Source organism: Triturus cristatus, chromosome 12, assembly GCF_964204655.1.
Source record: "Triturus cristatus chromosome 12, aTriCri1.1, whole genome shotgun sequence".
Lineage (NCBI taxonomy): Eukaryota > Metazoa > Chordata > Amphibia > Caudata > Salamandridae > Triturus > Triturus cristatus.
In genome coordinates this window covers 304,956,449-304,980,245 of record NC_140595.1, presented here as the reverse complement: position 1 = coordinate 304,980,245, position 23,797 = coordinate 304,956,449, and the positions used below count along the sequence as shown (strand labels likewise).

The following is a 23,797-nucleotide window of genomic DNA, read 5'->3' as shown; positions in this document are numbered from 1 at the left end:
ATGCCCATGGAGCTTGCATGGGTGCAAACTGCGTGCCTATGCAATCTGTCCTCCACAAGACGCTATGCAAGCACCTGCAGCCCTTTCTGTAATACGTAAGAGTCTGAGAGGCAAAAATGAGTGTTAATTCCTGTTGTGATTCCGGCGTACTTACTTATGTAATTTAGCCCCTGGTGTTATTTTTTAGATGTGCAATGGCTTTATACCAACTGTAAATATTGTAGAGTGGCTTTAGCATAAAATAGCCAAGTAGGCAGCAAAATAATTAGTATCATTTGTAATGATTCTTTTGACATCTCTCATCTCCTTTCATCTTTGGGTCTTCAGCTCTGGAGCAGCCCCACGAGGAAGAGGATTAGAAGACAGGCTGGCAGAGTAGACGGTGGGCAGTTGGAATGAGTACTGACACGGGTTTAAAGAGCCTTAGTGATGAGAAGTTGGATGGGAGAGGCCTTTCAAGAATGCTTCAGGGTGTAAGACCGGTGCGTCACTTTTAATATGGGAAAAAGTGACCTACCGGCGGCACAAGGGGCTTGTAAATAAGCTGCTCGATTGTCAAGATTTTTATGCAGTGCTTGCAATCACATGGACAACCATGCACCTTCAAAGGTGAGCTGGGTGGTAATACCAGTATGCAGCGGTAATTTCTCATCCTAAACCTGTACACTCACGAGGTAGATGCCGATGAACATGTCAAGAGCTAGCATAAGTATGGAGGTGCAGGGTTCCCTCAGGGCACCGAAAATCAGTATGATCATACAGGTGCAGTTTAGATGTGAATGCCCTGCCAGGGCTGTGAATTTTATAATTAAGAGATATCATTATATTTAGAGTTGAAATAGGGATGAAATGGTACAAAGCATACAAAACACAATAAAACGATAAGGTAACACAACATGCTGACTAGCAAGAGAGTACTCTTGGCAACAAGAAAGCACAACACAAAAACAATGCAGTAACTGCATCGAAGGGAAATTTTCAACAGTTACCAGACATATATTATTCACCATCGCCACCAAGTTGCGAACAAAACACTGTAAAATGGAGGATTGTATGCGGAAGACATATATAGAGAGGAGGGGTTAGAGGGAAGAGAAATAGGTGATGAGGGCTGAGAGGGTGTGAGATAAAGCAGAAGGGAGGGCCAGAGCAGCATGGAGGAGGAGAATGAGTGAAGTTGGGAGCAGGAGAGAGAGGGGGCATGAGGAGGGAGGGAGTAGGACATGATGGTAAGAAGGGAGGCAGAGGCGAGATGAGTTGTGCGGGTGGAAGACAGAAGAGAATATGAAAGGTAAGAGTGAGAAGCAGAGGAGAAAGAGCGGTGAGGGAGGAGAGGAGAATGCAAAAGTGAATTTGAGGATGTGAGCCAGTGGCAACAATCACAATGAGAATTGCTGAGAAGTGTACATTTCAAAGGCGTGGAGTGGGGAAGACTGCGCCAAGAGAAGCCATCTTCTCCTGCGATGCTGGTGTTAGGGGTTCCGTATAACAAATATTTGAATTGAAATAGGTCAGTGACGTAGCTCTAAAGCTAGCCAATAGAAGCAAAGAAACGGGGCCACGCCTCTGTTTGTTTGGTAGTAAAAATAGGCAGTGCTTGAAATGGAAAAATAGAAGTACAGGTCCTCTGTGCCAGAGTGCCTGCTTGTTTCTGAGAAGTGCCGGTACTCTCCAATTAAAAGGATTACATCTGTCTTGAGAAGTGCTGGTACTCTCTCTCTCAAAATAAAATACTGCTGGTACTCAATACCGGTCCATTTAAAGCACTGAAAATAGGCATAACTGGAGTGCAGCGTGTCCCTCAATGGCTGGTGTTGGGTGCCATGAACGTGATGCATTATTGATAGCTACACCCCTGTAGGAGGTGATGCACACCCTTGCATGGAAATGAATGCTTGCCACGTGCTCCCAATGAAGAGAGAGAAGTGCAGGGAAGAAGAGAGCTGGGCAGTGCCAGGGCGCTCCCTGGCAGCGAGCTGCTTGACAAGCCTGGAGAATAGCGAGGTGTGCAGGACACGTGGATAGGGGCTCATGGCGGGAACAGAGATACAAGTCTGGCCAGAAGACAGCCTAGAAGTCAGTTACCATGCCAACGCCGTCCCCTGGGTGTCCCCAAGCTCGCTGGTGCCGTGACACATCCGAGGGTCACCGGGCACGCTGCCTGCAGAATCGGGACTAATTAAAGGGTTTGGGAATTGTAAATTAATCATTTCCCTTTACATGCATGACTTCATGGTCCCAGAGGGCTGGGATCTGCGGAGGCACACGGTCACATATGTTAAATTATTCACCAGCATCAATACACCTTTTACTATTCTCCTGATTATTTTCTACAAACGCAATGTTTGTGCAAAATAAATGGATTTTAACATCACCATACCCTTTCTTGTTGTCATGTTTACCTCACAGGATTCAGTAGTACATTTTCAAAAGAGATTTGCTAAGGCCTTAAAAGTTTCTCAGTTTCCACCTAATATTGCAAGTGCGCAATCCAGGATGCTGGCCTGACAAGCGGACGGACCACTGAAAATCCCATGTGTATGCTTCATTGCCAAGTGTCCCCATGTTGTGATACAATCTTTATAGGCCTTATTTTAGGCAACAGTACTTTACTGGAACTTCGGTCCCAGCCAAACTGGAAAAGCAAAACTGCAGGTCCCAGAAGGCAGAGTGGTTTTACCTAAAATGTCAGACAACTGACTAAAAGTGTCGACCATGACATTTGGTCAGTTGGCAGCTATGTGCATTAGGCGGAGAATATCTTTCCACCTAGTAATGGTTTGCTTGTCAGTGAGGGGATGACAAGCAGTGATTCATACAAAGGCTTAAATTAGCCTAGGCGGTTCCTATACTATAGTTTGAAAAGTCCCAGATAGACTCTCATGTTACTGAACCTGCCATATCCTTCCTACCTTTCCAGAAGCACTGACCTACAGTAAGTCTCAACAGGTCAGTCCTACCGTCCCTCCAAGCACTGGGTTCACACTCTACTGGTACGAGGAAGACATTCTGATTCCTAAAGTGCCGAAGGGAAATAAGTGCTTGTTTGCCATGCCTGACACTTCCTAGATATCTGAATACCATACTGGCTGAGCAAATTCCAGCGGAAGTGCAGCAGTACAGAAAGGGGTCATGACATGAACTGGCAGGGGGTATCTGGTATGGCACAAGGACGTTCTACTTTACAGATAGGATATAACATGTCTGTAGTTACCTTCAAATAGGGTTTGTGGGAGTCAGATGAGCAAGAAATCTCAGAGGCTTCTAGGAGACACCAGGTATTTACCACAATGTACCCTCAAACACAGAAGTACAGCCCAAAGAGCTTGAAGTGAAGCCTGTGGCAGTGATAACAGGGAACAGGCAGACATCATGGGTTTGGGCGTTGCAGTATAGCTGCCAATAGTGGACTGCCAGCTAGGGTAATACCAAGAGAGAACCGCCCTAGAGCTGCACGTATGCTTCAGAAGGACATTCATAAGGTTTAAGCAGTTAGTAAAAGACTTCCGGAATATGTCTCCAGTACCAACATTACCCATCCACAGGCCGCTGACCATGACTTTCAAAAGAGAAGGACTACAGCACAATATTCAGAACAAAGCTTTGGGAAACTAGTAAAGCACTGCAAGATCTTGGATACAATGGCATTAGTGTGTCGTTTGATTTAGTTCGTAGGGCATTGATGCCCCATGAGTCAAACTTCCTACCTAAACAGTTCGACAAGATGCTACTTAAAGTAAAGTTAGACCAAATAAGTATGTTTTCCGTAATAGCATGAGAGCTGTAATGATAATTCCTCAAGGTGGTGTGTCGAATCTTTGCCCAGTATGTTACGCAGTTCAAAGAGAAGTGCAGAAAGTGAATATTCAGAACTAGGATCGTGAAATGTTTTTTCGACCACAGTAAATGTAGGTTTTGGGCTATATTCTAAATAAGCAACATTTTAATTGATTGGGGCGTGGTCTGACTGGCAATGGAGGTAGACATGCACTGCTGAGCTCCCGCCGGTGACGAGGCCCCAGAGTCAAATAGCCTGAGCCACCATGAGCCAGCCTGCCAAGGAGTGCGGGGAGTAGACCCCAGAGCAGAGAAGAGCAAGGTACAAGGCCTCACCGACAGAAGACGCCCAGAGAGTTGAAATTGGCCTGCGCAGAGACCGCGCAACAAGGCCAAGATGACGGCGAGTGAATCGCAGAGACACCTCGAACGGTGAAGGACGCAGAGGAGAGCCGGAGCCCCCAAGGAGACTTGAATGAAGCACTCTCTGCCATGAGGAACTGCAGGCAATCCCAACAAGCATTAGCATATCCAATAGGTCTCGCCTTTGGGACCTTATAAGTGTTTAGCCAAGCAACAGTTGCATAACTAAATACTTATAAGGTCCCAAAAGCGAGACCTATTGGCTATGCCAAGCGGCCGCGAAAGTGCAAGTAATCGCGGTAAAGCACAGCGCGCGCGCGCGCGCACATGCACTGTAGCTCTAGGCTGGCCTGGTAGCACTTTTTGGAGCCCTCTCAATAAGTCTCGCCACACCAGCGCATGCGCTGGGTCAGGCGAGACCTAAAAATGGCCCAGTGAGCCCTGCGGGCACGATGAAGAATGTAGGGTGAGGCCTACCACGCCAGAACCATGGAGACCTGGGCAGCTTTGGCCTGAACTGCACAGAGGTGAGTGAGCCCCTAAGGCGCTGAGGGAAATTGAGATTCTGCACAAGTAGGCAAAGTGACAGTGAATCAAAAACTGAGACCTACCCTGGTGGTCCCCAGATAAGCGGTCGCCGGAAGACTGCACATGGTGGGACTGGGCCTGTGGGATTGTGCACTTCTGGTGTGTCAGGGAGCGCTGTTCCTGGACTCACGCTTCCTGGTCCGAGGCCCCCAGAACGCCTAGTCCATTGGCACTTCAGTGCCACCCGGGAGAGGGTGAGTTATCATCTTTGCCCCCCAAAAAGCAGTCAACATATACCAATGTGGGGCACTAGAGACAGGAGAAAGGTGTCCTGAAGAGAAGGGAGGCTAGTGACACGTAGGGGCATGCCCCTGCATTGAAGTGGAGACTATACATTTAAACCCACTCTGACACACACAGTAACCCTCACAAAAGATTGCTACACGATCTGCACCGAGGAGGAGAGAGGTAAGATTCAGGCAGCAAAAGGCAGGGAACCAAGCATGATAGCAGGGGAGGGCATAGAAAGATCACTGCGGAGGCAGGAGACTCCCTGGCCACTCACACTGCAGCGATCCTGGTGGCCATTAAAGACACTAAAGTGGCCCAGATTGATACAGTGATGAATGAAGTAGGACTGCTGCGTGAAGATCACAAGAAGATGGCAACGTGGGTCAGGGAGACAGAACTCAAGCTGGACACAATCCACCCAACAGTGCAGAACCTCACACGAAAGTGCGCAACCATAGAGAAGGACCTGAAAGTATTGTCTGGCCAGCTGGAGGACGCAGAACGGAGGTCCAGATGACATAACAGGAGGCTGGTTTTGTCCCGGACAGTGCAGAGTGCCCAAATACCGAACTATTTATGAAGGGCTGGCTGGTGAAAATTGTACTGCAGGGTCGGCTATCGCGATTTTTATCGGTAGTTTCTCCACCAAAAAAATGTGTTGTGTCTGAGTTATTACATGTTTTGCTGTGGGAGGGCTGGAGATTGTGCCGATATTGGCACTAAGCACCAGGGTCTGTGGTCAGGCACGGCAACACACCCGCTGGGAGACACTGACAGGCAGAAAAGGCCAATCAAGGGCCGGAATGGTACTGGACACAGGACCTCGCCATCAAGGCGCAAATGAGAGGGGAACAGTCGAAAATGGTGGTGGAGGTTAAACAATGCAGCAAGACCCTCAACAACAAATGGAGAGCGCTGACTTCAGCAGGAGGAAGCAGGCCCAAATCCACAGGGTCGGAGCACGGCACAGAAAAGGAACAATTGCACATGCTCACGCCGATGACTGCAGAACATATTATCTGGGAACCCCGAAGCTGGTAAGGTATTGCTATCTTTTGCAGCCAGTAGAAGGGGGTGCCCGAAAGGTTTTCTGGGAGGACAGCACACCCAAACTGCATTGGTGTTGAGCTCTGGAGCTGCATACAGGTGGACTAAGGGCTTGGAGGGCATGGAGTGGAGAGTTAGGGCAAGAGAGACTCCGAGACACTAGCCGTAGCGGCTATAGTGGCCGAGGGTCACGCCTTTGCATGAGGAGTGCATAAACATATAATGTTATATCAGTTTTGGGGGTACACATACAGTGAATTGGGGGGGGTCAGGTTAAGATCACAGCACGGTAAGGTAGGGTGGGGGGTAGTTCAAGGGAAAGTTCAAGACACACACAGACACCAAAGCAGGGGCGCAGCGATTCTGCATATCCTCAATGACAAGGGGCGGGTGCATGAAAAGACAAGGCAGCAGACCCCGTGGCACAGAGCAGAACCGGACACTGTTGACGTGGAACGTCAGTGGTTAAGAGAACAAAGCGTAGAGGAGCCTGATCTCCAAGGCACTTAACAGGTATCGTGCATACAACATTTTTCTAAAAAAAAAAACACCTAGCTGACAATTAACACAACTGCCTGGGGAGAGGCAGATACAGAGTGGCCTGCTATGCACACTACACTTCCAGGTCCAGAGGGGGGTACTCCTGGTTAGGAAAACGTTGGCACTGTATGTGTCTCACATATGGTCGAGGAGCACTGGGCGTTACAATGGGAAAATGGGAGGGAGAGAGTATCATACTGATTAACATTTATGCACCCCATGGGCTCCAGGCCGTGACAATCCAGAAGCTGGGGCATGTATTAAACGGAGGATTCTCAGGCCCTTACTATCATAGGTGGGATTTTAATTTAGTACTAAATACTCATCTAGATGAGGATGAGTGCAAAACCAGAACGGGAAACAACGGTGGGGAAACTAGAAGGTTTCACACAAGCACAGGGAATGACAGACATCTGGAGGGCCCTTCGTGGGCAAGAGAGAGGATATTTATTCTACTCCTATTCGCATGAAATGCTGTCTAGACCTGCCTATTTTTTAATGCCACATGAGATCCTGGTCAGATTCTCTGAGGCTGAATATCTGGCACGGGGAATAATAGACTACTCCCCTCTACACATTACCCTGACCACAGTTAGGACACAGGATCTCCAGGAATGGCAACCTAGTGCCTCACGAATACAAAAATAGTGAAGATACTTGACAAAGCATCAAAACACTACTCACAGGAGAACAAGGGTACTGTGAAAAGCTCAATCACGCTGTGGGAAGCCTTCAAGTCCACAATCAGCGGTGTAATTATATCAGGGATATAAGAGAGAAGAAAGAGCGGCTAAGGCAACTGACAACCCTAGAACAGAACCTGGGGACAGCTTGAGAGAGATTACAGTGCAACCCTTGAGTCTCAACTGAAGCGAAAACTTTATCTAAAATGAGAGGAATACCGTGAAGCGGCAAGGCAGGCGGTAAAACCACCTACCATACCAAGCAGAAATGCATCTATGAAGCCGGGGATAAAGCCGGGAATCTGCTGGCATGGATTGGTAGTAGGTAAAGAGAAGGGATGAATATTCAAGAGCTTCGATTGGAAACAGGGGCGACTGTATGAGGGAGTAAACAGATAGCCGAGGCGTTTGTGGACTACATCACAAATTTCTATAAAAGGAAAGAGCGACAGCCTTGAAGGAAGAAGTAAGAGACTTCATGCGAGACTGACCCATGAGGTTTCTGAACCCAGACCAAGGACGGACGTTGGAGTCTGAGTTGACTTTGGCGGAGGTAGCTTTGGCACTTACACAGATGCAGGCCGGAAAAGCTACGGGCTCAAACAGGCTTCCAGTATAATTATTTTGCTAAATGTCCAGTAGGGGGGGCTGACCCTCTGCTCTCTCTATATAAAGACCCTGAAATAGATGCGATTCATATAGACCAATATTTCTGCTTAATGCAAACACTAAAGTTTTAGCACAGGTATTGGCGAACAGGTTACGCACAGTGGTGACGGACCCGATACACCCGGACCAAACTGGGTTCATGCCATACTGCTCGACGAGGCTGAACCTGAGGCAACTACAAAATAACATGGCCCAGATTTGTGCGAGAGAAGAACCATGGCCATTCTTTCACTAGATGCCAATAAAGCTTTTCACTTGGTGGAGTGGCAATTCTTATTTGCTCACCTGACGAGGATGAGGTTTGGGCCCAATACATCCTGTGGCTTAATCTGCTGTATAAGCAGCCACAAGCTAGGCTGAACATCAACTGCTCTCTGTCCAAAGAGTTCTGTATGAAGAGGGGGACCAGACAGGGCTGCCCTATGTCACCAATGCTATTTGCATTAGCGGTGGACCCTTGGCGGAGTTGGAGAGAGGAGTTGGCCTAACGGCAAGGGCGGTCGACCGGGAGAACTGGATTTCAGTCTCGGCAATGACGATGAACATCCTGTGATTATGGGCAAATCACTTAATCTCCCCGTGCCTAACAAAAAAAATGAATGTGTCCTCATGTAATGCAACTGGTGCTAAGTAAAGCGCTCCGATACCCGATTCGGGTCAAGTTCGCGCTATATAAGACTCTGTAAAATAAAAAAAATAAAGGTAGACACCAAGATCTGGGGGTGGGTGGGAATCTCGGGCTGGGAAGAAGGGATATTGCTGTATGTGGATGACATCTTGCTATATTTGACCAAGAAACATCAATCAGCCGTCCGAATACATGATGTCTTCCATTTTTGGGTGAATTTTATGGCTTTGCGATTAATTTGGAGAAATCCCTGCTGTTCCCCTTGGGGGGATGGGTACAGGAGGGTGACTTGCCAATGCCACTAAGGGTGGAACCCCATAAGTTCAAGCATCTGGGCAGCTGGATTACTAGAGAGGCCGCATCTCACTACGAAGAAAAAATAGGGTCGCTGGCCAAAGAGCTGGAAAGGGATGTGCAACATTGGAGCATGTTGCCGCTGTCTCTAGTGGGTAAAGCTGCAATGCTTAAAATGACTACACTTCCCAGGCTGCTTTATGTTCTACAAAATAGCCCACACAGGGTCCTGGAGCCCTTTCTTGCCCAGGCGGATGCCCTTGTGAGAACACTCCTCTGGGCAGGGAGTCAACCCTGAATCGTAATGAGGGTCATGCAGCGCTCCAAGTTTGAAGGGGGCACAGTACTACTGAATGTCAGGAGATATTAAAAGGTAGCACAGGTCAGCATTGTAAAGGATTGGGCATATGCAGACTGGGAGGATCCGACCTTGCATATGGGGAATTGGCACTCAGAGCTATGTTCATGCATTGTATGGAGGGAGACTGAGCCCCTCTATGAGGCCAGCGAGGGTGATGGTTCTGGCAGTGTGGCATAGCCTGCAAAGAGAGATGAAGTGGGACAAGATAATCACTCCTCGGACACCAGTTTTTTGAGGGACTAGACTGAGAATGGTGGTGGCATTGAGGGGCTTTAATGGCTGGGACAATATAGGCATCTGCACACAGGCAGATGTCTGGGACGCCAACGGCATTGTCCCATTCGAACATGTGAGGAGGGAATATCAGATACTGGCAACACAGTGGTTGAAATATGGCCAATTGAGGCATGCGTTCTAGGGGTGCATACACAGGGATGAGGAGACCTTAGAGGACTCCACATTAGAGAATAGACAGCTGGATGGACATGTCCGCAAGAAACTTATCTCACTGACATGTGGGACACTAATGAGGAACACTCAGGGGCCACTTACACACTTACAGGACCATTGGGAACAAGACCTGGGGGACCTAGATGTGGAGGAGTGGCAGACAGCACTTTTTTCCGTCAGAAGTTGCAATTAATGTGAGCTACCGACTGATCCATTTAAAAAGCCTCCACAGAACATACTACACGAGGACGTTGCTGCACAAAATTGGGAAGGTGGACTGTGCCTGCTCAGGTGCAGAATGGAGGGCACACTATTTTATACATGGTGGGTTTGCCCAAGGTTGCACCTTCTTTGCGAACAGGTTGCTGAATCACCGGAGGAAGCCACTGGGGAAAGTAAAGCTCTGCAGCCTAATCTGGAGCTACTTGGGATATGGGGGCCCGCAGATCTCTCATGCTATCAGAAAATACTAGTAAACGGGATGTATGGTGGCAAAGCGAGATAGAGCCCAGAGATGGGGTAGTGGGACTCCTTCTCTGTATCGAGACTGGGAAATGGGTATGGAACAATGCAAGCTTGTATAGAGGAAGGTGGACGCAGGTAGAGGCTGCCAGAGGAAGTTTGATAAAATCTGGGGAAACTGGGGCTCAGATACTGTGCACTAGAGAGGAAAGGCGCACAGAGGGAGGTCACAACTGGTTGGGAAAGGAGTAAGACACCGGTACGAAGCTGGCTTCAACACATTGAGTAGAAATACACACTTCCTCTTCAAGGGGGTGGATGGTCACATAAATCAAGCATAGTTACAAGAAAGGCAGGATTCAACCAGAGCAGACCGGTACTGTATGCTGGGGGAATGCGGGGGCAGTTTGGTTCGAATGGTGCTGTGTTGTGTCATTGCTTTGCTGTATTATCTCTTTGTCTCAACAATAAAGAAAATATAATAATTTAATTGATGACATTGGTAAAAAAGAAGAAACATGTGCGAAAAGGTGCTATTCAGTTAGTGATAGAAATAACAGCTGGTGACGTCCTGTATGGGTGTGTTTGCTGTGCAGAGTTGTCCTTCTCGGAATTGGAAATCTATTGCATGGATAAGGCTGAACAAGTTTGGAAGAAGTGTATGAATGGAGGAACTAGGGCCCATTTATTACTTATATAAATCATGGATTTAGAATAAGTCATATGTTCCTTACAATGTTTATTGCTTAAATTGCAACTAGAGTATCTCTTCATCCTTGCTCGCTTGTCATTCCTTATTTATTTGGACACCAAAATAATAATTTGAAAACATCTCTTCAATCTTTGTATGATCTTCTAAGAGATGCGGGACAGTGAAAAAGCGTTTGATGTCTCTTAGCTAATCATTTAACAGTCTTCAACCCTCTTCCAAATCCTAATCACAGCTATTACCTTTACCATAGTGCACATGCAAAAAAGTCCTTTATCCTAAACCTGGGTATAAACCAGTTCCCTAACTCCAAACCTACCCCTACATCAGACCGTATCCTAACGTTTATGTGCACTGTAGTCCTTCCTATAGTCCTAATACTAACCGTGATGCTAACCATAACCTTTACTCTGATCCATATCCTAATTGCACCCCTATGCTAAACCCAGCTCTTGAATTCACTCTTCGCCTGATTCTAATTCTAAACTTGTTCTGAATCTTAAGCCTTACAGTGGATAAGTAAATCATCTTTATTGACAAATTAATAAAAATCATTACAATCAAGGAATATATAAAAACATTACATTTCTTTAAAAAAGTTCGGGTAAAAAGCAATTGGAGCAGCTATCGACAAATTTTGACATTACTAATTTTGAGCTAACCCTTACAGTAAAACTACACTTAGGATTAGGGTTTCAGTTAGGTTTATTATTATAATTAGTGCTTAATTCTAATTAATTCATTGAATGAGGATTAAATAATAATTGGATAATCCATGCCTTAATCGTAACTCTACTTTTACCCTTCTCGTTTTAGTAATTCTGAAAGCAACTTTAGCGTTGACATTATAGTACTATTGTTTTCTTCCAGTTGCCTGAAATGTGGTGATCTTGGTACTTGGGGAGATTGTTTTTGAAACCATATCGTTGTGCTGTTTATCAGCATTGTTATAGAAGATATAGAAATTGTAAGCTATGCTGTTCCATGCAAACGGGGATAATGGCTAACTTACATATTTATATATAAGGTTTGTCATTTCTACAGTGCACGCACAGAAACACAATCTACACAGACATATTCATACATAGCTCACACGTGCATGCACATACGCAGACAGAGCTACACATCTTGAAACGTTCATGCACACAAACAGTAACACAACTATGGATACCATACCCTCAGACTGGCAGGCATACAGCCACACAGGAACATAGATCATCAGACATGCAGTCGCCCATATTCACTAACATCCATGCAAAGATAACACAAGACCCCCAAGTGCCCTTGCACACAGACTAAAACGAAAAGTACATAAACAGAAATACATGCATGTAAACACATAGGGTCCGATTCTCAAACTGCACTTTGTAGTATGTGTTGTATTACTACAAAACATGTTATAAAACGGGCTACAAAATGTAAGTTTAGTCTATACTAATGTGTGCGGAGTTCTCTGCTCTGACTGCAAAGTCTCTGCACATGTAAGGAAAGATTTTAGTAGTAAATATGAAAGGGGCACAGGGGAGTGGGTGGAAAAGGGACAGCTACTATTAAAGGAGATGGGATTAGGGAGGAGTAAGAGGGGGTTAGGCGGGACATATCCCATCCACACAAGAGCTAAGTGCTTTACTGGGGGGGGGGGGGGGTGGAAACATGTAACTTACATTATTTTAGTAAGTTTACACTTGGAGTTTGTGTATATTGAAAGTAGTAAACTTACTACAAAGTGTAAACGTACTCAAAAGTGTAAAAACTTTGTGATACAGGCCTAAACAGACCTATATAAAACACACACTGCCCAACAACTCATAAGCAAGTACACACAGATGGAAAGGGGGATAACCAGAGATGTGGATAGACAGAGAGATAGAGCAACAAACGTTGCTCACCTATCATATCCATGCTCACAAAGACCGGCACACCTACAGAAATAAAATCTAACGGATGAACTGACACCCAAGCATGGAGACTAACAGGCATACAGACTCTATGCACACAACAATAGGCACACACAGGTAGTCATGCATCCAAATGAAAAGACATGTTAGCACATGTATTACTAGGCCAGTTGACAGACAGATAACCCTTCATCATATCTTGTATTACCCTTAGATGTTATGAAATACACTGCGGATGTATCTGCCAAGTTCTTTACGTGCAAACAATCTGGTATTGCTCCTCACAATGGGAGACCCAGGAAAGAGGGGCCGGCTGTTTTCTTAACCTGAGCCCTAAGATATGGAATGCAATATCCAACGGCTTAAGGATATTTCCCAAACTCTTCCAGTTTCACCAGAAGTTGAAGAACTGGCTCTTTCAGTTACATCTGTAATGTCTTCTTTACCTTTATTAGTCAGTAACTCTAGTTGTACTGTACTTTACAAAACTGTTTAACATTTGTTTATGTATTTATTTGTTTGCTTTTGGTTATGTGTTAGACACCGTGTGTGGCTTGCAGGTCATTTCGGAGAGCCTTGGGATGAAGGGAAGACAGTGAAAGGGATACAGAAACGAAATGGAAAATGAATTAAAATAAAAACAGGCATCATTACCAGCACTTATATAGTTGCATTCCAGTTCCTGTTATCCAAAGGCAGTGTATGTCTTTGCCTCTGAGCAGTACAAAATTAGGCAAAATGAATGCCCACATGCTATAATCAGTGAGATGGTTTTACTGGCTCACTGAGTTTGATATGCAGCATAGGTATTCATTGATTAACAGTGAGGAAGTAGGCTCAAGGAAGGCCTAACAGAATAGGAAAGCATTATGCTATTTTGTAAACTTCAAATATGTTGTTGTCTGGGGGCTGGGACAAACAATTCTAGGCTTTCGGACCTCTTGTTCGTAGAATATTCTGACTGGCTTCCTCTTGTTGAATGAAGCAGGTGAGATCCTGTTATTGCTTGAAAGACTCAGGTTGTACATTGGTTTGGGTTTGCACAATAATTAATTTACGTACCACAGAACCAGTAAGCTCTATTATTAATGCATAACCCCATGAAGGTTACCCGCAAATCCAAAGTCATCAAATGTAATGCTCTTAGAGCAGGTGTGATTTACGCAATAATTTTCATGCGAGGACTAGTCTGCTTCTCGGTTTTGTAACAGCTGAAGTTATTGTAATGTCTTCTTCCCGAGACCTTTGGATACAGTGTTTTTCAGGTCGAGCCTGGGCAGCGCATGCACTGCTCTGCGAGCCATGCTGTATTGCAGTATGTACTTGAAGCCCCGGCCACTCTCCGCCCATATTTGTTACTGGCTTGTGTCATTGTCCTTCGTAAATGCTGCTTCTGATTCCTTGTTAGGCTTGTTTGTCCCTCCTTAGTACCGCCTTGTCTTCATTTGTAACCTCCCATGAGGACTGGCCCTTTTACTTCGGTTGTTACATGGTGCGTCTTCTTTAGTCTGTAAGCACTATTTTCTTTAATGAGCTTCTCTTACTGTGGGAGGGCATGTGGGTCTCTCTTGCGCAGTTGAGACCACCGGCTTGTTTAACTCGTAGAAAACGGGGAGCTCTTCAGGGGCCATGGGAGACAGAAGAGGGCACTCAGCAATGCCTTTAGGAAGGTCAAAGGTGCGTGATGTAAATTCCACTAGATCTGGCATGTTTATTTCTGAATTAACATCTATGTTAAACAAGAACATGCTTTAGGTTTGTTCCTCCGCTCACTTGCTAAAAACCATGACTTCAACAAAGTGCTCTTACCCTCTTTTCTCAATTTGTTCCTCTGTGAAATGGATCCCAAAAAGAAAGAACCTCTTTGGCTGCAAATGGCTCCTTGGACACACTCTCCCGCAACGGTGAACCCGACCGGAAAGTATTGCAGCACTTTACTGAGCAGTTCCCCAATTCCAAAGTGGCACCTCGCTGCGCTTTGCTCCTCGGCGCAGATTACCTGTAAAGGGTGTGCTTTCACCCCATCTTAAAGTGGCTCTCACCCATTTGTTTTTCTCCCCCTGCCCGCCACATTGCTCTGTCTATTATTTGCTTCCCTGTGCCCTCTGTGCCCCTTCCCCCAAGGTGCCATCATTTTTGCTTCCACACACCCTCACCCTCTGTGTACCTTCTGTTTGCAACCCCCCACTCACACACTTTTAAACAAGCATTTGGAATGCAATAGGTCTCAGATTTGTGAGTTTAAGCTATTGGCATTGTAAAAGACAACCAAACATAAATAAAAGGCATTGTCATTTACAATGCCAATAGCTCAAACTTGCGTAAATGCGAGACCTACTGCATTGCAGATGCTTGTAATTATTTGAGGCCTTATAGAACCTGCGAGTGGACCAAGTTCACCTTGGGATGAAAGCTTAACACTGGTGATAGTTTGAACAGTATATGGATGTGTAAGTGTGCATTCCTCGTCACAGCTTTTACTTGTGGAGTGAACAAGATTGTACGGTGAAAAAAGATGTCAAGGTTCCATAATTTGTTAGCTTAGGTAGTTAAATTGCCCAGCATAGGTGCCCACTCTAGCGGTTTCTGCTTTAGGTTTAGTTTACCGAAGTCAGACCTACGTTTTCCAGCCATTGTGACAACGTTTGCTTTCCCTCATCTATTCCTGTACAAGCGTAGGGCACCAAGTAACGTCTTAGCTGTTAACACTACCTTCTCCTATGCGGATCATCTGTGTATAATCAGCATATGTGAAACAGTATCTTGAATTATCAGTTATTATCGGCTAGAGTGCATACGTTTCCAGTAAAGCGCTAAGGAGATAGTCAGAATTCTTGATGGACTTTGCCCCATAATCCATGCAAGTGCTGTGTTTACTTTTTTTTTTTTGCTGTAGAGGTATACAGATGCCGTTTTTCAATTTAAAATGCATAGTTTTTAAATACCATATGTTTATATTTTACTGGATACCTGGTTGTAAAATGCAATATTTATAATGGACCGCCCAGCAAGACAACACAGAGTTGCTGAACCACTTTGTAACTGATGGCTTGAGTCAGCCTCCTTAGTGAAAATGCTTTAAAAACACATCTATACTAGCACATCAAATGGCTGTGCCAATTCGTTTTGTGTCTAAAAGGTTTATATCTAATAGCACCAACAAGTAAACACATCAGATTTCTCTTTAATGGGGTAGAAAGTCTTACCTCCATTCCTGAGGCATGACTCTTGCAGATATCTGAATTATCCAACTGCAGTCATCAAATCCACTTGCCACGTCAACTCCATTATTCATAAACCTGCAAAAGGTCTGCCATGAATGAAAGCGGCACTCATAAAACCATAACATACAGAGGAGAACAACATACAACTACATGTGACATCAGTAGACAATATACATAGAACATTTCCCATGATCATTCACGTGCTTTAGATCAGTTTACAGCTCTACTCATTTCCATTGTGTCCACAAGCCTCGTAATTGCCTACAATGCTTTCGGAAAGCAGCTTCAAATTCTAAAGCAGCATCACTTCTATGGGGGTTTATGTGGTGCTTTCTCAGGCAGCGACAGATATGGTCTGACTGCGAAACAAACAACCAAAAGCGCACGCTTCATTTTATTTTTCCTGTGTGTACACAGCTTTATTTTGGATACACATCTGTCTTTATACGGTTTTCTTGGTAATTCTTCCCTTTCTGAATTGTGCAACAGTTGATGTTACACTTTACCGTTAAATGTGGGTTGTTGCATATTCCATTTGCAATCTGTAGATTTGCTTGTGCTTTAGGCTTGTCCGCATGTGCTGGTTGTCCATGAGCAGCACGGGTGGGCCTAACTAGGCCAGCACTGGGTGTTTTTGTGCCGTAGTTTGTTTTTTTGCCCACATATGGTTTCTGTGATAATTCAAAATATCTAAGATCAGAAAACTCACTGTAACCTCCCTGGTTGAGCCTTATACCGCACTTACCCAGACTGGGAAAATGACTTCAGCCAAACACACCAGAGTGCCACTAGCAGCCGCTACCTCTGGCTTGCCCTTTGGTACCTGTGGAACTGCCATTGCAACTCATGTTTTCAAGGGTCATGAAGGCAGAGGTTGTTATAATAAATGAACAGGCAAGCGAGAACGCTCTTTACTTTTGGTAATGTCCACTACCTTCTCATGTCACTAACCATGAAACACCAAAGGGTAAGTTGGGATAAGGTGGAGTAAGGTGTCACAACTTTCATGTCATCAAGGGTAGTGTAACAGCCGCTACCCATCTCATGTTGGCGAATCAACACCATGCATAGAGACCCTGTTACATTTCTCATATTGTCTACGGTGTCTTCCAAACCCTCCTTCCAAGGAAACATATATTTAGAGGAGCCATCCAGAGTCTAAGGGTCAGAACACCATACGTACAAAGGGCCCGATTCACAAAGGTAAAGTTACACTTTTGTTTAAGTTTATGATTTTTTCCTATTCACAAAGATAATTTAAGAGTAGTATCTTTACAACTGCAAAGTCTCTGCTCTTGCGGTGGAGACGCTGCAGACACTCCGCATTGTTAAAGATACCACTCTCAAATTACGTTTATGAATAGGAAAAAATCATAAACATACACAAAAGTGTACGTTTATCTTTGTGAATCTGGTCCAAGATGAAGGCTGAATGACAATAGGTGCCTCTCTCCATGGGACATGCTGTCACCTCTTCTTCCGCACCTAAACCAGGATGCACTTCTTGAAAGATAGTTGGCATGTTCCTGGATTAGGAATTAGCAACTTTCTAAGGAAATTTAAAATGACTCACCAACCTTAGAAATCCCCGGACAAGGAAGTAGCATGATGGATATTGAGGCTTCCTCCCCAGGACATTTTCTTCTACTCATCTTCAATGATTACCCTTCTCACACATGGTATGGCCCACCCTCTAGGTTGAAACACTGGAGCACCTTGGGGAGCTCGATTTCAAATGCCCTTCACTTTCTGTTATTCAATTTAAAATGTGTGTTGGAAATTGGGTTTCTGGTTGAAGGGGGTGAAACCCTACTCAAAGAGCAAACACAATGTCTGTCAGGGTGAAGTCACAAACAAACCCCAAATTAACCTGTGCCTAATCCTCTGGTAGTTTGCTACAAAAGCAGTCAGGCTTAACTTAGAGGCAATGTGTAAAGTATTTATGCAGCACTTAAAACAGTAAACATAAAAACACAACACAAGCAAAATCACACACCAATTTAGAAAAATAGAGTCAATTGTAATAAATGATTTGACACCAATAGGGCAAAAACCAAATTAGCAGAAATGGAGATTTGCCATTTTAAAGATGTATGTCAAAATAGTGCCTAGAAGCACAAAGCGCCAACTGTAGTTATCTGGTTGCGCCGTACACGGACAAAGTCACAAGTTCAAGACAACCGCGATGGAGAGTGGCACGCTGAACAAAAGTACCTTAAATCCTGGTTGTAGAGCAATGCGAAGTCCAGCACAGAGGATATACTGTGCAGCAGAGGAGATGCAATATCCTTGTTTTGAGATGAGTCATGCCTCGATGGCTCTGAGGGACCTGCGGTGCCGATGCGAGGTCCATGTGTGGATATGTGTCGCAATGGGATTTCCTGAGAGGAGATGCGCCGCACAGCAGTGGCTCCGAGGGGTTACAGGCTGCGATGCAAACTCCAGTGTCAGGGATGCGTCACACAAGGGTTCCGCTGTGGAGTCTTGCGAGGCGATGTGTCATGCTGCGTCTGTTCTGCTGGGACCAGAGATGAGCTGAAAGAGCACTTTCAGGCCCTCTTCTGGGAGTCCAGAGCTTGGTGGCACAAACTGGGGATATTATTCACAGCCGGTAGAGCTCAGGTGCTGGGTTCAAGGTTGCTGGAGCCTGTTCTGTCCCTGAGGCTCTGATCCATAGGCCAGCCAAACTGGCCCTTAGACTCACTCTGGTGGTTCTAGGTTCAAGATGCAGGGCCAGTTCTTCACTTAGGTGGCAGGGCAAAAAAGTAGCAGTCCTTCTTGCATAGCAGCAAAGCCGCCCTTCTGAGTCTTCGACTTTTCCACAGGTGTACTGAATAGTGGTGTCTGTCGGTCCAATATTTATACTAGGTGCCCACTTTGAAGTAGGAGAAGGTTGTGGATGCTTCCACCCCAATAATTTCCTGCCTCCCTGCCCTGGGCCCATTTTGTCTGGGGTCACTATAGACTAGTGTCAAACCTTTGTGAGTGTACTCACGCAGAACCGTTGCATTGTATAAGTGTGGTAGGTGACAGTCCCTCCCCCTCATCAAGTCAGAGATGGCCCATCTGCCGCCACCTATATTTCCTTTGTCTCACTGGGAGCAATACACAAAGACCAACTGCCAGCTCCACCTAGTTATATGACCCAGGATACAGGCAGCAGACACCAGTATTGAAACAAGAATGGAACAAGAAAATGCCAACTTTCTATAAGTGTCATTTTCAGAATTGTGACTTAAAATCCGAATTTACCATTAAAGTGGGCTTTCAATTACAATTCTTTAGACACCAAACGTGATATTTCTACATTATCCCTATTGAAAGTTATCACTTATTTGTGTAATAAGTTAATCCATTGTTATTCAATGTGATAGGTAGGTCTTGGAGTAGTAAAAAAACACATTTAAGAGTGTTTTACTACCACGATATGTAAAAGGTAAAAGTACATGTCAAACTTTTTAAACACACTGCACCCTGCCTTGTTGGCTGGTTAGGGCCTACCAAAGGGGTTAACTTATAGGAGGGTTTATGCCTTGCAAAAGGTTTATTTTGCCAGGTCAAAACAGAAGTTTCAACTGTACACACAGGCTGCAATCGCAGGCCTGAGACATGTTTAAAAGGCTCCTTAGGTAGGTAAGCATTCAATTTACAGACCTTGGGGACATGTAGTGTGCCAATTACGTGATAGCCAATTTCACCATGTTTAGAGTGCACAACCACTTTAACATTGGTAAGCAGTGGAAAAGTGTGCAGAGTCCTAAAAGCCAACAACAACGGGTTCAGAAAACAGGAGGGTGAAGGCAAAAAGTTTAGGGATGGCCCTGCAAAAAGAACCAAGTCCAACACCAGGTTTTACTTTATTTCACTTTAATACTTTTTACTTTATGTACTTCCAGTTTTTTAGAGCCGTAAAATTGTTTCAGTTCTTATTTTTTAACATTTTGTGATCTTTCTCCCTGGTAAAATAGCCTAGTATATTGTGCCTAATAATGATATCTTTCTATAACCCATTGGTACTTATTCTAGATCCCTCCAGGGACAAATCTGCCCTTCGTCCTCATGAGTGCAAAACATGACAGCAAGACTTTATTATATTTATACAAAACTAGCAATGTTTGTACAAATACAAGAGCTGCATAAAAGCATCTTTCGTAGTTTGCTGGGCATTTCTTTGAATTTTGGATGTATAGTATGAAAACTGTGCACCGATTTTGTAGAGTGCATAAGTGGGGTTGAATGTGTTCTGCTACAAACATGAGATGGGACGATGAGTTTGTGGTTATAATAACAGGCGAACATGGATTGTTGTGGTGTGTATAGTTGCCAGGGCCAACAGGTTACTACAGTCGAGAACAACCCACTTCGGATTTTCATCCATCCATCACTACTTCGTAAATACTGCATGCTTACTTCTTTCATTGTAAAACTCTGCCATTGTGCTCGATATTTGCAATTTACAAATTAACAACCCTCTCAGTACGCACATGCCCAGTGCGATAGGGGATGAATGAACATTAGTAAGCTTTGTCCCCGATTATCAAAGGCACTGCAGAAAGTGTGAGGCGAGGTAATCAAACACCCTTTGCCAACGACATGCGTGTACTTAGCAGAGTTGAAGAAATGAGACTCTGGCATTGAAATGTTTTATTCGTGATTGTTTCTTTTCTAGAAAAGTGCTTATTAATGTAGTGGCTTTTAAAAGTTATATCGTGTGTGCATATATAAAGTATAACCGGATTTGTATCAGAAACAATTGGCAAGATGAGCTAACAGTACGGACCGTTCAAATAGCATTACAAATAAATATATATTTTCCATTTGTGTAAATATACAATATAGTCTCCATTTTAATATAGCTTAACGCATGCTTTCATTTTTACTATCCATTTTCAAAAAGGTCTCTCCATTACAAGATTTAATTATTAAAATATTCCTCAGACACGTTTTATTTTTAAAGCAGAGTAAGAAATGTAAATTGAAGGCAGAGAGAAAGTTAGGTTTGAAGCCTTGCATACCCATTAATGATTTCTTAACCACGTACAAAAACCTTAAAACCATTTTATAGAGAGTGGGCAAATTGGAGCAAAAAGATCTAAAGACCTATCAGACGCTAATCCCAACTCCTCCACAGAGGGGATATTTCTACGTGGGACACTAGACTCGTGATATACGAAGCAAACTGAACAATGTCAGCTTAGTTGGAGGAATCACAACGTAGACCCCATGGGTTGCACTTTGGAGGGGTGAATGATCTAATCAAGTGCAGCAAAGCTGAGACTCGGGTAAATATATAAGTATAGATGTATAACATCAGTGCTTAATTTGTAAAAGAAAGAGTGCCTGTTTCCGAAGTGCCTGCTCAGACGTCTGTGGCCGGTGCAATTAAATGTTGGTGTGCCGAAAACCAAGGCTGAATAGTCTAGAATCCGCCTCATGTCTCTTTAATTCACTACCAGACTCTTCCTGCACTTTAATCTCACTCTTGCAGGTTTCTACTTTCTCCCTCTGTGACATTTTTTTCCATTTTTGTCATCCTCTGATTTTCCGTATTGTGAAGCAGACTTACTAAGATTTCGCATTGGGGTTGCAAGACTTTTGTGGTGCAGCCCAGACACAAAATCATTTTAGAAATTTACTACACCACGCAAAGCCACTATGCGTGTCTGTGAGTGGTTTAGTAAATACATAGTAATGCCTTGTGCTGCCTTGCATTACTTTGAGTCAGGGAGACGTTTCATGAGTGGAGCATGGGTGTTCTCAGTCATCCACTCATGGATTTTGGTGCGTTCCCAGATTTACTGAAGCTAGCAAACTTGAGAATGCGTCAAAATGATACTCCTCCCTGAACCAGGAGTAATCAAGAGAAACATCTTTGTTTCCCCCTTTTTACTTCCTCTTTCTGTGTGTGCTGCATTCTGCCGCTCCATGGATGACTATGCTGTGCTGATTTGTGATGAGTGTGTGGTGGGAGATCATATTGAAGGCTCCTGAGAGGTCTCAGAGGATAAGAGCCGCAATCTCTACTCAGTCGAGTAGGGCTCAGATATCGTCGGTAGCTGCGATGAGGGCAGTCTCAGTGCTGCAGTTGCTGCAAAATCCAGATTGGGAGGAGTTGAGCAGGATGTTCCGTTGCCGATGTAAGGACAACTGTTGGTTGATGGCTTTTTTTCATACTATGGCCGAGAACGGGCAGGGAGTTTGGTGGATAGTTGTTAAGTTTGCTGTGGTCTGCCGATGGTACCTTTAGTAGGGCGTTGACTTCTACATATTTCCAGTCCTTAGGGAAGGTGGCAATGGCAATTGGGGTGTTGAGCAAGGTGGTGAGTACCTGGCGGATTCAGGGTTTGCCTGGGTTGAAAATATGGTGAGGGCATGGGATAGTTCAGGCCCCTGAGTGGACCATGTTCATGTTGGAGGAGGTGTCCTGTATGGCTAGCTGCTTCCATTTGGTCAGTTGGATAGCAGTAGTGAGGTCACTGTGTTGCTTTAAGAAGTCGTTAGCCTTGGGCTGGGGTTTGAAGTTTCAGTAGATGTTGATGATCTTGTCGTGAGAGAAGAAGTTTGCAAGGTTGTTGCACATTTGCCGTGAATAGGTAATGTTTGTTGCAGCTTAGGGGTTGGAGAATTCTTTGACAAATTTTAAGTGTTCTTTGCTGTTATTGGAGCTTGATTGGATCCGTAATAATAATAATCCACATTTGTAAAGCGCGAACAATCACCCGTAAGGGTCTCTTGGCGCTGGGGGCCGTTGGGAAGATTAAGCAAGCTATTTCCCAGAGTCACATGGTGCTGGGCTAATCTGCCGCCGGGGATCGACCGTGATCCCCAGATTCTGGCGTCAGTCGCCCTGGCCGCGGCGCCACACCTCTTCCGTGAGGTTAAGGCATTTTCTTCAGTCCTCTCAACTGTCTGTGGTAGAGGTTGAGAGCTGTCTTGAAGGCGGTCTTATCAGTCATCTCCTTGCTGGTTTGCCATCTCCTTTCCAGTTGCTTACAGTGTCATTTAGCAGTTCTGAGGTATTTAGTGTACCAACTAGCCTACTTGGGGGACCCTCTGTTGGTGTTGTTGCCAATGGGAGCGACGCTTTTGGCGCAGTTGGTGATCCAATTATTGAAGTTTCGGACATTCTGGTTTAGGTAAGTGGAGGAGACTGGGTGGTTGGTGTTGATCTATGTGTTCTTTGAGACTTTGCTCCAGCTATGATGGGGGGTGTTTGGCAGACTGAGGGCAGAAGTTTATAAGCTAGTAATGTTAAAGTGGAAGCTTAAGTGGTCGGTCCAGGTGAGCTACATGGTGTAGCTGTTCTTAATGCGGTAGCTGAAGGTAAAGATGGGGTCTAGAGTGTGGCCTGCGGTGAGCATGTGCTCATGGACGAGATGGGTGAGTCCGATATTGTTCATGCTGTCGAGGAGGTTGATAGTGTTGATGTTATTGTGGTCATCGAAATGGAAGCTGAGGTTGCCAGAGAAAATGTTGTCGTTGGAGTCTATTTGGAGAGCTCAATGAAGTGGCAGAAGGCCAGACGTGGTACTGGGTGAGGGTAGGCAAGGGTGCCCCTGATGGAGGTTTTGCTGTCTACGCTTCACAAATACACGTTATGTTATGTTGTTTGGAGTCTGAAGTTGAGGTGTTCCGTAGCTGAGGTGATGTTATCATTTGTGGCAGTGCATTTTTTATATGAGGAGTTTTATATAGCACAAACATGACTTGTCCGGGTATCACAGTGAGGTACAAATCCAAAAAGTAGTACAAATAGCAGACATGTTGTAACTACATGTAGAGATGCAAAAAGCAATAAGCAAGCAGCAATACAGTTACAATATAACAGATGGCTGGAAGATTTAAGATCTGAAGGTGCTCACAGGAAAATTGT

The 23,797-nt window shown here is 44.7% G+C and overlaps 2 protein-coding genes across 5 annotated transcripts in view; one reads left to right on the top strand and one right to left on the bottom strand.

The window, feature by feature from the left end:
* LOC146775937 (uncharacterized) overlaps window positions 1-15,978 on the bottom strand; it is a 1,457,164-nt gene extending 1,441,186 nt beyond the window's left edge. Inside the window, exon 1 of the mRNA XM_085639461.1 lies at window positions 15,907-15,978. The gene's annotated coding sequence lies outside the window, so the exon portion shown is untranslated. The remainder of the gene's footprint in view (window positions 1-15,906) is intronic.
* Window positions 1-23,797, top strand: part of SMPD3 (sphingomyelin phosphodiesterase 3) — a 1,004,685-nt gene that overhangs the window by 435,742 nt on the left and 545,146 nt on the right. The window lies entirely within an intron of this gene.